The following is a 15,176-nucleotide window of genomic DNA, read 5'->3' on the forward strand; positions in this document are numbered from 1 at the left end:
CCAAGCCCAGCTGGAAACCTTCCAAGGTGCAGGACAGACAGAAGGAAAACAGCAAGAGGTAAAATAAGCCTGTAAGGGGGAAGAGATGTGAGCGTGCATGTATAAAAAGAGGCAAAAAACTCCCCAAAGATGATAGGTATGCCGGGTCAGATAGATGCAGGTAGCACTAATCTCTGCAAGTATGGGGAGAACAGGGCAGAAAATGGAGTAATGCCCCAAATGCCCATAAATAAACAAAGGCTCAGAATATGCTGTCTATATACAGCCCCCCCCGAAAGTGTTTGCCTTCAAAGCATGTTTTGAAACTAAAAGCAAGGAGTAGTGGTGAAAGTCGCTTTTTTTTTTTTTTTTTTTTAAATAACAATGGTACAGCACACATACATTATGAAATTGCACCGGTGCAAGACAGCAGAGATAAGGGCTATGAAAAACACTCCCTTTATAGCCTGGCTCATCCTGCCAGCCACCCCCACCCTCCCAGCACAGCCTGCCACACTCCACTGCAGAATCAAGAGTTTCGCCCTCGTGATCGCTACGACAGCCCTCCTCGCAGAGAGTACGCTTCTTCCCAAGGCGACGGGGACGGCTCTGCTGCCCCGCTGTTGCTCCTAACACCAGTCAGGATCCAGCAAGCAGCAGTCAAACTAAGAGATTAACCCCCTGGAGCACCAGAGATGAGCAAGGCAGGGAGGACAGGATGGGCTGTGGACAACCACCCTTCTGCTCTCACAGCAGCCAGCGGCCTCTGGGATAAGAGGCATTTTAAAGCAAAATTTCCTCTCCTCTGAGCGGAAGGACAAGGAGCTTCAAGGTTTCAGATGTTTTTGTAGGGTGGAGGCAGGCAGATAGGAAATCTGGGACCTACAACCAGAGCCTGATGCCAATATTAGCGAAAAGAGCAGTCGATGCCCCCACAAGGCAGCACTTCACTCTTAGACCTCGTTTTTCCCCGTGAGTCTTTGGAGGGTAGGTATAGAGATAACAGCTAACGGGCTCCTGTAAAACCTTCATGCCTCATGAGTAGGTGGGACAAAGATTAATAGTCTGGACTGGAAAATAAGTGGTGTATTTCGAAGCAGCAGTCAGGAGGGGCAGAAAATCAAGTGTGGAAAAGGGACAAGGTATGAGAGCAGAGGGAGAAGGAGGAAGCAAAACACTGGAGACAGCACAAGGCATACAGCTGGGGGCAGGGAAGAGACACAGTAAACGAAACAAGGAAGGGACAGACCTAAAAAAGCTTTCCAGGAGGCTCTTGCTTTTATTCTTTAAGAGAGTCATTAAGAAGCCGATTGACAGCGTGCTACCAGCAAGGGCCATCCAGAACCGCTTTACTTTCAGTGGTCAGGGCATGACAGCACAGCAGTTTTCCACCCCAGCTAGCCAGACTGGTCATCAGGCATTAGTCACTGTCACATAACTACCGCAGACCATATATTATAACTAAATCCTACCATTCAGAAGCAAGTTAAATGAATTGCGAGGCCAAAAATCCCTATCTTTCGGGCAAAGATAAGTGTTTCCACTTGCTTATTAATGCTGAAGATTAGATTTGTTTCAGTAGTAGAGTTTGGGGTGCACACACTGTTTTTAAGAAGCTGCAAGAATGGCACGCCATGGGCGGAGAGGACCTGCCCCGATCCCACTGTAACGGGAGAGAGAGTATGCTAAAAGTAGAAGGAAACTGCCTCGAAGAAACAGAAAACTGTCTGCAACAGATTTCTAATGAATATGGAGAGAAAAAAAAAAAGGCATCAAATTGAAACACAGCGCTAGCTATGTGAGGAGGAAGTTAAGTGATCTTTGCTGGTTGCAGAGCACCACTGGTTGGGAGAGCTGTAAGGAAATGGGCCAACACTGAAGCCCGGTTGTGTGCCAAATCCACAAACACCGCTGCCTCAGTCGACGTTCAAAATACTCATCCTCCCAACCGCCATGCTTCACACCTTCTTAAAAACATGAAGGGCGGGCTTTTCTTATGGTAACAAATGATTTTTTTTCTCCCACTTGAATCAGAACCTTCCTACCTGCTCACGGCAAGCATTTCCTCTGAAGTCTCCAAGTCACGGCTTGACTCAAAGAAGGCTCCAAGCCTTGTTATGACGGCAGTGACTAAAAGCCAAACCATCCGAAAAGCCCAGCTTTGCCCCGTAGCTCTCTTCCCCTCGCCTCCCTGCAGCTGTACACTGCCCCACCTCCAGCCGGGCACTGCCAGAATTCCTCATAATTTCCCCTCTCTCGAAATGCTTACGCACGCGTTGCCGAGCCCTGGCCCGCTCCACAGCCCCGCGTCGGCCCAGAAAAAGTTTGCTGAGCGCAACAAAAGCCCTGGAAGCTGAGCTCACCGCTCCTACATTCCTACTGATCTTCCAGCCACAACTGGCACCTTGTTTCCAGGATTCACCAGGCTTTTGCTCCCCGTCACCCCTCCTATCGACGCCTGTGCTTTCTCACTGCACACACGGTGGTCTCAGACGCCTCGTACTTTGAGAAAGCAGGATCCATGCATAGTGCTTTTTCACGTGGCTGCCGATCTGACACCCCGCTCCCTCCACAACAAGCTCTCACCTTAAATGCCTTGCTCACCAGCTTTTAAGTCGATTCTGACTTCGGCAATTATTTCTATAAAGACTTTTGGGGCGCTGGGGAACAAGCATGGCCCAACACAGGCCCGTAAAAGCGGGGGGGTAATGCAACTTGCAATTTTTGCCTTTCTGAATCCAGCACTTTGAGCAAAGCACGAGGTAAATTCAAGATGAGCGTGCTGCTCTAAGATTTCTTATCAGCAAGTCATCGACCGCTCTCCCTATGAGCTCTGCTGTAGCGGATCACTCAGGAATCCCAGTTCTGGATTAGAATCAAGTACAATTGGTTTGTTTCAAACAAGAACTGCCAGTCTATAAACCCCTCGCACAAAGCTGTGTCTTATTGACTATATTTAATAAATAGGGCTGGCACAGTAAAATTGGACAATTGTTACGAACAATAGAGGAGACAGACTTTGATTACAAGTATTGAGAAGCAATACAGGGACATTTTAGGATTGAGTATTTGCTTTCCAACGCGAGTTCTGTCAACTGAAAACAGCAACTCGGAGCAAATACTCCTTAACAAGCAGTTTGGAGCAGAGCAGAAAACAGCACTGCACAGCAAGAGAGGAACCAGCCTTTTTTTTTTTTTTTTGTACAGCAGGCAGATAGCACAGTCAACACCGCGGTGCAGAGGAGAAGGCAGGCAGGAGTACAAGGTGAGACGTGTGTATGCAATGCACACAAAGAGCTGTAAATAACAGCCGAGTTGGAGGGAGCGATCTGGCAAGGGTCTTCTCACTGGTATTTGACCAGCTAGCATAGCATTACTGGGAGTCACCTGGGTAATTCCCCACTCAATGTGACACACAACCTCTTAGATCAGGGACCATCTGCAAATAAATCTGGACCCCAGCAGTGATATCATCTGCCATAGTGTCTGGCGTAGCACAAAGCACCTAAGGAGGACAGAGCTCATTTTTGGGGAAGGGGAGGGAAATTAGGCTTGATTTTCAAGTACGTCAGGGTGACCAATCACCCTGCCCTCAGCAGGGCTTAGAAAATCCTCTGCCTGCACACAAACAAGCACCATAGTCAAGGAGACCAAGCCTTCAGCTAAGCGCCTTGGAGAGCAGCCTTTAGGAGTACCCATCGGGGGATTAGACACACCAGCAGGTTTGGGAATGAGGGAGGAAGGAGATAATCAGATCTGAAATTCCCATCAGTATGAAATGAGACTTAACTCAGTAGCTTGCCAACGCAGACTGACTGTTCTTTCTAATGTCTGTGACAACTCTGCTTCAAATTTCAAGCTTCTCTCAGCAGTAACTACTCCCCCATGTAGCTGTAATGGCCAGAAAGAGACTGGCTTTTATGTAACCCCAAAAGACTAGCAGAAAGGGAAGAAGCAGCAGCCACACACACAGAGAACTGGAAAAAAAAAAAAAAATTCAGCAGAAGGCTCTGCTGAGTGCTCAGGGCTATATCCAAGCTCACAATGCAGCCACAGAGAAGCGGGATGCAGCAATCAGAAATGCTACAGTTCCACACTCGGAGAGAGACCTAGCAATCAGTGCTGCATCCAAGCAATAGGGAGTGAAATTATAGAGCAAACTGCCATGTGATGCCACAAACTACTCCATCCCACCAGCTGTAACAAGTATTCATTCCCAAAAACGCGTCACAGGCTCATCTGTCATTAACAGCCCAGCCTGCCAGCAGCTGAGCAGGAGTCAGCAGTGAAGGGCAGCTGCAGGGCTGCTTCCTTTCACAGTGGTCTATTCTCCCCAAAAGCCACGGGGGAGACACACGGGTAAAAACCCCCTGGGCGCCGGGGAAAACGTTGCCCACCATCTCTTACCAGCCGCTAAGACGGAAAGCGCAGGCTGCGTTTTCACCCACCGTCGCACAAAAGCTTTCCTGAAGCAGGATCTACTGAAAACACGGGGCCTTCAGGAGAACACAGTCAGCCGATCGCAAAAAACCCATACATAACCCCCCTGTAAATTAATAATCCACTTCAATCACCAACTCGAGAACTTTGCAGATACGATCTGCCGGCATTACGACAGAGGTGTTTTCGGCAATAGCGTGGGGCAAGAGCAGCGCTGCACATTTCTACAGCGATGTTCGCACACTAGGAAACGTCAGCCCTGATCTTGCAGAGTAACGAAGCATTGCACAGCGCGCTGTGGAGTCCTTGAGACAACAAACATCCAGCCCGCTCTGTTCCCGAGTAAAAATACTCTTTTTTTTCTCCCTTTTTTTTTTTTCCAACCCCTCTCCAGTCTGCTGGCTCTGAAAAATGCAAAAGAGGCTCAGAAAGCCATTTTCTGCGTTTTTTTGTCTGGCTCATGCATTATCATCATCATTTACTGCCCTCAAGGGGATTGCACAGGTGTGACTGAAAATTTGGCTCTTCCTTTTAAACTTTTGTTATCAGCTTTACTGAAGATGATCTTGCTGGAAAAAATGCCAGCCTGCTCTCCTGGAGAGGGACTCGCTCGAAGCTGCTGGCAGAAACCAAGCTGGGGGTGGAAGGATGGGGGTGTCACTAACGGGGAACATACAGATCCTCCTAGCTTCTGTTGGAGTGCAAATACAGCCAGCAATTTGACCTAGACTCTTTTTTTTTCATTCCTAAAAAACACACCATTGCCCTAATTAATGTTTCCATTCATTTAGCTGAAAAACAAGTTAAACCAAGAGGGTCACCTGGTGTTCCTATCAATGCCTGACTAGGATACAGGCAGAACAAATGCATTTAAATAAAACTGTAGAAGAGATGTGACAAGAGAAAGGCAGTTTAGCTCAATTAAAGAGAGCTGTCACAGGGATTTGATTCTCAGAATACAGAACTATTGATTAAACAGGAATTAAAGCTCCGAAACAGAAAGGTTTCAAGGTCTTTGCCGTGAGGATAGACATCAGGAGAGAGGCAGGGCTCCTTCAGCGCTAGAAGAGCTCTGGCTTTGTTGCTTCCTAGGAAACAGGAGCAGCAAAGGGAGCGGAATGCTTTCTGTTAAACCTCTGAATAATTTTGGCAAGGATACAATGTCAGTGACAATACAGAGCAGTATCACAAGCTTCAATCAACAGGTAGCTTTGGCCTCCTCAGGTACAGAAAAACCCACTATAGGTTCTCAAATATTTTAGGAGGATGTGGGGAGAGGCCTGGTCAGCGGGCAGGTTTCAGTCCATCGGCAGGAGGTCTCCAACGACACCTGGTCTGAGCCCAAACCACTGTCCAAAGTCAATGGGACTATTCAAGGAATCAGTCTCAGCCTGTCCCAGGAGATGAGTCCCCTGAGCAGTAACAACCACCGGGGTTAGCAGCCACAGCAACCCAAGAGGGAGACGTCTACTAAAATGGGATTGCCACTCTGCCCCAAAAGCCAGCCCTTAAAGGTCAAGGTTGAGGAGCTTTCATTGGCAAAGTCATCCATTTGTTTCTGTCCCAATCCAGGCAAAATGAGCTCTGGATAAAATCACAAGATTTCATTTTCCAAGCCTCCAAGTCTGTAACAGCACTGAATTCACTTCAAAAGGTCTTGACTAGAAGAGATGCACTTTAGGTGGCAACACAAGCAGCATCGCTCCCAACAGCTTCATCCGGAGGTGCTGCAGGTACCCCAGCCTCACGCCGTCGCAGAACCACAGGCCAACTTCTGCAAATGGTGCGCGGCTGCTAAAGCAAACACCGCTGAATCGCTCATTCCCAGGCTGAATTACTGCTAATGAGGATAGCATTTTTTCTTCCTCTCCTTCACACCAGCCTCCTCCAGCAAGAGGAAAGGCTTGTGCCTGTAAGCACTAACAAAGCACTCGGTGCAAAGCACAACTCTCACAATACATCAGCACATTTTCATTCTAGGGCAGCGCTCGGTAATTAATACGGAAAAAGAGGGTGTGGTTTTGGTTTTTTTTCTTTCTAAATGACTTATTCCTGAAGTCTGAACATATTTTAACCTTCCTTTTCAGCAGATAAACTGTCTCATTTGCAGCTAAGCTCAGCCTCCCCTCCTTTAACACACACTAAACTATTTTGATTAATGAAAGAGTAGGAACAAACCAGTTCCAAGTGTTTTCTATACAGCTCAACTGCTCTTTCAGTTTCAACTCACGCCTAGATAATTATATCACAGCTCTGAATGCCCCCACCCTTCTGCTGCACTTGGGGAATACTGGAAAGATAAGTCTTTTCTTAATTATTAAATGTAAATAGCTCATTAAATATAATCCAATTACTTTAATTGTAAGAAAAAGGAAGTAATTACAATATGTACACGTATTCTTGCCTGAACAGTTTTAATATCTTAAATGAATCTTTGCAGCATTAATATTTTAAGTTAACCTTTGACACGAAGAAAAAAAAAAGACAAGACACTGACTCCCTGATATTTTCCAGAAGTGTTACATCTGCTGGGATTTCTGTCACAAAAAAACCCAAGAGAACAGCCTTGAGCATCTAAATAAAAATGGTTTATGAACAGCGTCTTAATAAAGTCAAAATAACACATGGGTTTTCTATTGCGGGGGGGGGGGGGGGGGGAAGAGATACACGTGATGCTACATTAAGACCCTGAATATGCTTTTTGGATCTCAGGAGTCAAGTGAGATGGGTACGACTATGAACTCGTGAGAACAGGCAGGCCCCCACCCCACCGGTACCAAAAGCCACCATGTATCGGGGGTTTTCAAGGCAGTTCTCTGTCCCGATGCCTACGGTTTGTCCTGTCCAAGGGTGGGAAGAGGAACCAGGGCTGGGGGAGAAGGGGCCGGCCCCATGTCTGGGATTACCCAGTTCTTCCGTAGAGGTGCCCAGTGAGGCGACCCCACAGAAACACCAAATCTGGTTTTCGTGCGTGCACAAGCCATCTGTGCAACGTACGGGCACAGCGCATGATCCCGGGCTGCCATTTGGGATTTGCAGGCAGAGCTGCAGGAAGCTGCGAGTAGCAGTCTTCTGGTTTTGCTCAACAGCATGACAATCCTTGGACTCACTTTCTCCATCCGTGCAGCCAGCGGGACCGAACAACCTTCCAGGCAGACTTCAGCAAGGCCCCACTGTTTCAATCAGCCCCCCTGGTCTGACAGAGCAGGGTCAGATTTCAGCTTGGACGTGGTGACAGATGCCTGTGTAATCTCCTTGAGACAGTCAGAAAAATACTCTTTTTAAGCTGCAGTTGTTTCCATTTTGCATGTTCTGAGCCCAGCAGTGATCTCACCTTATGTAATCTACAGTGCAAACTCCAGGCTCCGGACCGTCCAAAACTATTTCAGAGTGTTTGAAACCATCACTTTATTGAACCGATCTTTTCGGGAGAAGAGAGATTAGACCGTATTAGGGATGCTAAAGATGCAAGTCTTTCTATCAAAGCTCACCACAAGGTCTATAATAAGCTGCTTTATGGAAACCTCTCATGTGAAGCCAGACCCTAGATGTAACCTCCTTGATACAATATTGAATTCTCAATAGCAACCAAAAGGCTATTTTGTATAAGTTAATTACACGCGTTTTTAATTTAGCCTCCAAAAGGGAAGCGGCCAGTTATTTCATGCTGCCCTAGACAGAAGGTAAAGGTTTTACACAAGCTGTGTTTATAGCTATATGCCTCCCTCCAGCAAAGGATCGGCTCAGCAGCTGTTGGTATTGAAAGAACAGGATCTGGGTGTGTGCACGGTTCTCTCTCACTTTTTTTTTTTTTTTTTTTTGCAGCTGCAAGGCCAAAACCGTAAGAGTGTGTGCTTTTTCTTACGGTGCACAAAAGCAGGGTGCCTGAAAGGGAAGTCGCTTCCGCTCTGGCAAGCACTCAACAAACTATTTGCTGGGCTAAGGGGTGGTCGGGGAACTTTCACCCATCCATTCAGCCAGGGCCGCTATTCCCCCTCCCTCCCAATTAAATCCCATTTTTTGCACTCCATGCATGAACCGCAGCTACACCAATACATCAGATATTGTGGCTGATAGCCTTCTCTGAATGCCACTTAAAGCCCTCCAGTGCGGAGCTGCCTGAAAGCAAAGCATCATTCATTCTCTGAGCAACAGAAAAAGACTTTCGCTATACAGAGACTTGAAGTAAGACTCTAAGAAGTAGGAAAAGGGCATCCAGTGAAAGAGGAAATGAGAAATTAAAACCACATTCAATCTTATTAGCGGTAATATAATAGGTCAACAAAGTACTTTGCAAAACTCCACAGCATGTGAACAATTTATGCAGAACTCGCTCCTATGCAATCAGTGACACCAGCCCGTTTGGCTATTACGGAAAAAAGCAAAGATTGTCAGCGGCTATTTTAAATAGCCCAGCTTGGAGGGGAGATGGCCGGAGATATTACCTCCATGCCTTGCAGGAGAGTACACTTACGAGATGAGAACGGGAGGAATATTCCCCCTCCTTTTCCATCTGAAACATTTTCTCTCTCTAGGGATTTCCAGCATCTTATAAGCGAAGCCTCTTTGAAGTACCGCAAAGTGGCATTGCTCATCATTTCAGTAATGATAGTAAATAAGCTCCAGTATTTTATTGATCCTTTTGCTTTACAAACAAAAGGTCAGAGTCATTAGCCCAGTTTTATGAGCGGGGAGAAATGGAGGCTCGGAAGAGGCAGGTTGCTCTGTAACATCATCGGAAACGTCAGCGAACAAACAAGACAAGGAACCCTAAGCCACAGGACTTAAGAATAGCCATGCTAGGTCATCCAGCCTCCAGACAAACCAGCATCCTCTGTTCATCGGTGGCCAGGTTTCAGATGCATAAAGAAAAGAGCACGAGAACAAGGCAGGCACAGAGCAACAGTTCTCCCTGCTGTCCCCTTCCACGTTGCAGCATCCCACCGCACCTCAAGACCACACGGAAACAAACACTATCATTTAATTGTCCTTTATGGATTTCACTTCCATAAACTGGTCTCATCAGCTTCTGAACTCATCTAAACAGTCAGCATCCGTGAAATCCCAGAGCAGCCAGCCCCACATTTATCATACGCTAGGTGAAAAGACGCCTTGTTTTATGTCCTTCTCTTTACAATTAGGAGATTTTAATCTCAAATCTATGTGTGTCTTTGCTTCGTAAAGGAGTTGTTCAAATAAATGCATCACCATTCATATTAAACAAGCACCTTCCGAGAAGAAGGTTATCTGGCTGCATCAGACAACACAAGAGAAGCTCTCAATTCTTATTGAGCACTTTCAGCACAAACCAAAACAATAAACTCATGGTTTGATTTACGGCAGCAGTAAGAACAAATTATTTTTAGTGGACAGCTCTTTGCGTGTTGTCCGTCCCGTTCTCGACTGTGCACCACTTCCAACAGTAACACAGGAGAATCAAAGCCTCCAAGACAATAGGTCACCAGCGATCTCAGAGCAGCTCCTCTGAAGCGGTGCCACAGCAACAGCCTCCCATGCAGAAATTTAAGCCCTCAAGAACAAATGCTAACTGCTGCTGCTTCACAGGCGTCTCCCTTCTTCCTCTCTTGGCATCACAGCAACCTTTAAACCACCACTTCTCCCCAAAACAGGTCTGGGATACTGCCCTGTAAGAGGAGACGACACAGAAGGCATCGAAGGAACAGAGCGGGTCGCCACTGACCCCATTTGTGAGAGACCAATTGAGATTCCTGGTCCTTTAAATTTTCTTCATCAAAGCCCCTGGCAGATGCATACTTGAGATATGTCTGCGCTCTGCCACTTCTCCAGTAGCAACATAATACCAGAAAGCTTTACTGCTATTTCAAGAATTAGGGTAGGATCTAGAGGAACTATTTCCCAGGCCCATTACTGCAGCGAAAGCGAGCTCGGGATGGAGAATGTGATTAACGCTTTGCACTGCCGCTGTGCTGCTTGCTCAACAAAATAACGTGGAAGTTCACATTTCAGTTCTTCTGGGAGGGGACCTCCCCCCCCACTGCCTCCCAGGCAGGGAGGGAAAAAAAAAATCCTGCAGACCTTCAGATAGAAAAAACAAATCTTATATAAACCAGAATCAGGCCTGAATGTGACGACCTTCTGGAGAAGCTCCTGTTAGCAAGCACGCCCTTTGCAGTGAAGCCTGATCGGCAGCACCGGTAGCCTCCCCTCCTCAAAAAGAAAACACACGGTCTTTTTATTACACAGAGTTGCAAAAATACAAAGGAAGTAAATGTCACCGGGGTGGTTCTGTTCTGAGCAGCCATTTGCTTATTACCCAGAAGCCATTTCCACATGCCTTTTTTTAAATCCAGTGTTTATAAATACCTAAAATATTTAAATAAGTGTTAATCTGCAGTAGCTAAGGCCCCGATCTCACAAATATCTAGCCTTGCACAGCGAGAATAAGTACTCAAATACACAATTTCTTACTACAGATCCCATCAGGCGCAAGAGCGCTGCTGAAAACAGTAACACACCGTAAGACAGGCTGGGAAAATAGTTGCATTTTGCTTTCCTAGATTTCTGCAGGGTGAAAGTGTCACTTTTGGTTTGCCTCCTGTGCATTTTGCGCAGCATTACTTTAGAAACTATATAAAGGAGCAAGCCCAGCGCTGAGCCATCAGACTGTGGGCTGTTCTGGCTATTTTAACCCTCAGAAGAAGCTTTCGGCGGTGCGTGGTTTTGCCAGGTGCTGGTGTCCCATTCTGTATGGGGACAGCGGGAACTTCATACACAACACATGCAAACACAATTGCTATTCAACCCTTTTCCTGGTTTGTGACTGACTCGTGCAGCACACGCAGCACGAGTATTTTGCTCAGCTGAACGACCAATGGATAACTATCATCATCAAACCTAGCAGAGACAAAACAGAAACCTTACATGTAAAGTTATTAAACATTTGAGTCCAGAAAGCCCACAGAGAGAAACTATCTAGAAGGATTAAAGCCAAGTCTTACACTTCTTGAAATCTTCCTTATTAAAGTCTGTCAAAGAAAACGAACCTGATTTTGTGGAAACATTAATCCTAACAACCTTCTTTGTTCTTCTATCACCGCAAAAAAAATAATAGAAAAAAAAACCAGGAGATGGATTTGCAGCTGTAACTATATGCATATGAGGCAATCACTGAAGTTTTAACCCCTCCACCCACACTACGTGATTATCTAAGCTTTGTGAATGAAATCAACTTTTCCTAGACCAGCCCTGAAGAACGAGATATATTCAAAACATGCTGAGAAACTGGGTTGGTAGTTATCATAAAGGTTGTATTCTTTTTAATGAATCACTGCTCACAAATACCTTCTGAACTGTGACTTAAAAATACACCATTTCTGTTCGGTGTGTCACATTATTCATAGGGAAACCAGTTTTATACTCTGCTTAGAAGAACTTTACTATTAACTCATTACTTCAAACCCCAGCAGTGATATCTCTAAAGACACGAGGACTGCAGTTCCAGCCTCTACCCTTCTTCAGTAAGACACTCACTTCACTACACCGCATTTCAAATAAGTCTTGTATGAAATAAAGTAGCCAGAAACACACCGTATTTCTTTTTTTCCCCCCCTCCTCGCAGCCTTAGCTTGCATCCTCCTCCCCACCCCCCCAGCACAGTTTTGTAAAACCAGAGCTTGAAAGATTTGTTAGGAACGTAGACCAGAGAGAAGCTAAAGTGAGGAACGGGGGTGAGCCCGCAGCCAGAGATCGGGCAGTGGCATCGCACTGCTGCACCGCTGGTGGGTTGGGTTTTTTTTTGCGGGGCTGGGGGACAGGGCTGTGGGAATGGTGAAATGAAGCAGGGGTCTCGCTAACGTCACCGTGCAGTGGCTTGGAAAAACCTGATCAGCAGCAGACAGCTTGGAAAGGATTTATCTTCACAGCTGTGAAGAGGAAGGAGCCTGACAGGCACCAGCCATCAGAAGGTTGTTTGTTGTTTGGGGTTTTTTTGAATAAAAAAAGTGGAATTTGGGGCATTTACTGTTTGAACTTGTTACCAGACAGATAAAAAAATATCACATTTCTTTTTAAAAGCAGTGAAGATACGCAGTTTAGGGAAAAGTTTACATTCAGTTCACCCCTGGAAGTTTATCCTCTTACAACCCATACTTACTCAGTACAGCAAGGCTTCACCCTGTTTCAACTGGGCTACACAGGGAGCTGATAAACCTGCTCCTCACCCCAAACAGAACGAGGCTTTTAACCAAGCAGAAATCGATGCTTTGGAAGGCAGAAGTCCTGGGTTTGATCCCCACCGTCACCAACCCGCCCAGGGACAATATTGACAACTGTAGCTTGACCAAAGATCAGAACTAGGCAGGCCTCTCAAGCTTGGGTCAAGCTCTCTCATTCAAACTTTATGTTTTCAAGCACAATCCTTAAAAGAAAGCAAAAAAAGCACAGAATTGGAGTGCCTGGCCTGCTCCACCCCACTTCCTGGATAAAGCTTGTCCTTGGCTGTGAATACAAGTGGATTTTCAAAGTCACTCTATCAACATGCTGTCTGTGTTTTCAGTGGGTAGATGTTAGCTTTGGTTTGTTTTTCACTAAGTTTTGGATTAAACTCTGTATCGGTTTCTATGACGAAAACCCACTCAAGGTCAATAAGGGGCAAATCGGAATGAAAAGTGTCGCAACGCAGCATTTTAAATTCCTGCAGCATTTAGTAGCAACTGATTCTGCAGATGTTTAAACCGGGTGGAAAACGTAACTATTCCCCTTCCTCATGTGACCAAGCATACAGACTTTAGTACTTCCCGTAAAGCAACATTTTGCACCAGCTTTGTCACAGGGAAGCACGCGCACACACACCCGGCTGGCTTCTCACATCTTTTACTTTCAACTTTTCCATCTCACAAGTCTTTGGGAAGGACACGCAAGCATGAGGGTTACAGAGGGCTCGATCAATTACGACCCCATCTGCAGCAAGTGTACTTAATAAAGGTTTTTTTAGCACTATTGGTATCATTTCATGTCCACTAACATCTGTAGTGCTGAAAGACTTAGACTTTCAGTATTTTCTGCTATCTTACTGAACAGGCCTAGTCCTGGCTTTAACACATCATGCAGTCCCACCAGCGGTCTGATTTATGTAGAGGTGCCCAATTCTGCTGTTGCTACTAATGAAAAGTAAAACAGTAATGCCAAATGTGAAACTTTTGGCGGGGGGGGGGGGAAGATACCCTAACATGGGAAGGTCCTTGAGGTCAAATGAGAGCTAACAGGGAGGAGCTGCAATCTCTTACCTTTCCCCAAAGGACATATGCTATTCGTATCCCAAAGGCATAACCCCAACACAAACCTAAATGCTGGGGAAGTACAACCCCAAGGACATTCCCTAACAACTTACTTCTTCTCTGGAAGAAATATGGTCTGAGGTCACTGGCAGGTCAGTGCATTTGACCAAACTACCCGACCGTATCCCGTTACGCCCTTCAAAGCTTTCTTTCAGAGAGCGCCTAGGGATTTAATATTGGGAAAAACATTTTCCAAACCATGCCACAGCACCCACATAGTCTCACCCCAAGCAGTTTTACATTTTGTGTGCCCATAGTTAACGGTCAAGGGGCTTACACACATCCTTAAAGTGTAGCCAGGCATACTGAAGGGTGCACCCACTTGTGGGGCAGGACAGCCAAGAGGGAGCAGTCGCTTTCACAGCAACACTGCATGGGCGCAATCACCAGAACTTGCACCAACAAGGGCAGCCAGCTCACACCCAGACAGGCAGACTTTGTACACAGACACGCACACATTTGCACAAGCACTGATGTCAAACCCAGACAGCAAAGGCTGCAACCAGCCTGGAGAGGGAGGGACCCCCCTCCCTCAGCACAGCACCACTGCCTCTCCCTTAGAGGGGACCCTGCAGCACCCCCCCCCCCCTTCTCCCCAGCTCCCCCAAGCCATTCCCCACTAAGTCAGACCTCTGTAACGGCCCCAGGACAGCAGACACTGGCGAGGCCTCGGGAGAGCCTAGCAGACCGGCGTTTCCTTAACCCAACACAGGGCCCCGGCCCGTCCCCGGACAGGCCAGCCCTCTCCCTACACCCAGCCCCTCCAGCCAGCCCAGCCACGGCCTAGGGCACACACCCTGCACTGAGCCGTGGCCCCTGGGAGGGGCTGGGCAAATGTCAGCCCAGGGATGAAGCCTCTTCCTTCTCCCCGTCCCCAGGCCGGGGCCAGGCTCGCCCCAAACCCCCCAGCCCGGGGGCACCAGGGCCCACACCAGCCTGGGACTCACTATGTGGCAGGAAACAGTGCCCGGCTCAGCCCCACAGCTCACTATTTGGCAAGGGCCTAGCGGCCCACCCCAGCGCCTCCGCCTCCCTCCCCCGGGAAGAGACGGCCTGGGAGACCCGCGGAGTCGCCGCTCGCCCCTCTCGTACTCACCCCTCTCCGCGGCTGTCCCCTCCGGCCCCCTCGGCTCGCTACCACCAGGGCGGGCCAGCCCGGCCGTCCGCCATTCCACAGCTCCCCCTCCCTGCCCTGACTGAGCCTCGCCCCGCCTCCTCCCGGCCGCCGGTCCGCTGCGCCATTGGCTCGTCGGCCAATGATACTGCCACGCTATTGGCTTCTCCTTGATGTCTATCAAAGCCGCCCTACTCCACTTGCGTACGAAACTGGAGCAGCAGAAGAACCCCACCCAAGCCGGCCGCGCAAAGAGAGTAAACAGAGAGGAACGTACCATCGGGGGGCCTAGACGGGGGGATCCCCGCGCAGCTTCGGGACAGATT

The 15,176-nt window shown here is 47.5% G+C and overlaps 1 protein-coding gene across 1 annotated transcript in view; it reads right to left on the reverse strand.

The window, feature by feature from the left end:
* The window catches only part of WASF2 (WASP family member 2), a 29,125-nt gene extending 14,217 nt beyond the window's left edge, over nt 1-14,908 (reverse strand). The window contains exon 1 of the mRNA XM_076357112.1: nt 14,833-14,908. The gene's annotated coding sequence lies outside the window, so the exon portion shown is untranslated. The remainder of the gene's footprint in view (nt 1-14,832) is intronic.
* Nucleotides 14,909-15,176: the final 268 nt, after the last annotated feature.

Source organism: Aptenodytes patagonicus, chromosome 21 (genome assembly GCF_965638725.1).
Source record: "Aptenodytes patagonicus chromosome 21, bAptPat1.pri.cur, whole genome shotgun sequence".
In the NCBI taxonomy this organism is placed as follows: Eukaryota; Metazoa; Chordata; class Aves; order Sphenisciformes; family Spheniscidae; genus Aptenodytes; species Aptenodytes patagonicus.